Source organism: Pteropus alecto, unplaced genomic scaffold (assembly GCF_000325575.1).
Source record: "Pteropus alecto unplaced genomic scaffold, ASM32557v1 scaffold35, whole genome shotgun sequence".
Taxonomy (NCBI): domain Eukaryota; kingdom Metazoa; phylum Chordata; class Mammalia; order Chiroptera; family Pteropodidae; genus Pteropus; species Pteropus alecto.
In genome coordinates this window covers 7503434-7505158 of record NW_006437828.1, presented here as the reverse complement: position 1 = coordinate 7505158, position 1725 = coordinate 7503434, and the positions used below count along the sequence as shown (strand labels likewise).

Genomic DNA, 1725 nt, shown 5'->3' with positions numbered 1-1725 from the left:
GAGGGGGATCTTAAACAAAACGAAGAATTTTGTCAAGTGGAGACAGGGGGGAGGCTATTTGGAGGTGAGGAACGGGGGCAAAGCCGAAGACTATCAAGCAGTCAGTGCTGCCGAGAAATAAATGTGAAAAGTCAGGATGGAGCCAGATCAGGGACAACCCTAGACACGGTGACTTTTAAAATAAGCTTGATTATTTTATTTGGTTATTACTTCTACAGCTGTGTAAACTAAGAATTAGGTTTGTTTGTTGATTTGTTCTGACTTCCTGGTGCATAACTCTGCTATTTATATCAGAAACATACATTTTTTTTTAATATGGAAATGATCAATTACTCAACTGGCACAGTAGCAAGAAATCATAATGTTTATTTTTGAAGGTCTACTAAAATAGCAGTTCTAAACGGAAACTCATTCTTACAATTTTTTTCTCCCCAAACTATCTGATTCTTATTTTATTCAACGGTTATATGAAAATTATTTAAAGCCATAATCTTATTTGACTATGATTTTTATTCTTAACCACTAGCATAACTGAGTGGTGATTTTGTGTGTCAGGCAAACACCTCAAGTCTGTTATCTCGTTTAAACCCCTTCTCGACATCGCACGCTGTCTGTCCACAGCCACTTCCCTGGAAAGTGCTAAAACTGGGATACGAACTCTTGTCTGAAACCAGAGAATGGTTTCTTAGCAACTACAGAAATTCTCTCTCATGGCCAGGGAAAGATTTATCAGGTAAAAAGTATCAAGGAGAGGGGGGAAATCCAAAATTTTGAGTTTATTGTATCTGATAAGGTTACATTTAGTGTTTCATTTTAACTGGAAGGAAAGAAGGAAGGAAGGAAGGAAGCAAAGCACACTGGAACCTTCCTGCTCGATTGTCCTTCGGGGACACCGTGAAAGTGACTTGAATTAGCTCCCTTGGGATTTGGTCCAAGAGAGATCACGTTTACACTGAACTCACATAAGAGCAGTCAGGCTGTAGTGGGCCCGTGACAAGAACCGTGACAGAACCAAACTTCCAAACCCATCCACAACCTCAAGCGCTTGCGCTAGAATTCTCTCGAGTTACCTTTGAGTCCTTTGCATAATAAAGCGTACGCCCGAGTTACCTTTGAGTCCTTTGCATAATAAAGCGTACGGCCTCGAAGCTTGAAGTACCTCTTCTTCCACCGTTGGAAAGAACTGGTTTGCTTCAACAGCTGCCCCTCTTTAATACTGGTCTGGGGAGAAGCAGAAGCACAATGCCATGATTAAAATGAAATTCGAAACCAAATATATTCAGAATTAATGACACACTATCATTAACGTTTTGAATATTGTTTCCCGTGTCCTACAAATGACACGAGAGTATTTTCTTCTCCTTCTTGTCCAACCAAGGGAGCTCATGTGCAAAGTCCCAAGGAGCAAAGGGAAATTGGACAGGGTTCCCTGACCTCTGAGTAGTCAGAAATAGTATGGAAGGCACATGCACGTAAACCAACACTCGCAATACAGGGTGATGCATACACTGAGTTGTATACAGTAAGCGTTTAATAAATGGCAGAAAGGGCAGAGGTGCAGTATAATATAATGGTTAAGGAGGCGTGGGCTTTACATCCCCATGACTATTTTTATAACTGGCAATTTGTACTTAACCCCTTTCACCTTCTTCACCCGCCCCCCGCTCCCCGATTCCTCCCATCTGCAACCCTCATGAATACGCTCAATAATATTATAATAACTAC

At 41.1% G+C, this 1725-nt stretch overlaps 1 protein-coding gene across 2 annotated transcripts in view; it reads right to left on the bottom strand.

Moving 5' to 3' along the window:
* The window catches only part of DGKH (diacylglycerol kinase eta), a 92196-nt gene extending 90976 nt beyond the window's left edge, over window positions 1-1220 (bottom strand). For both annotated transcript variants that reach the window (XM_006914951.3, XM_006914950.3), the window contains exon 1: window positions 1111-1220. The gene's annotated coding sequence lies outside the window, so the exon portion shown is untranslated. The remainder of the gene's footprint in view (window positions 1-1110) is intronic.
* Window positions 1221-1725: the final 505 nt, after the last annotated feature.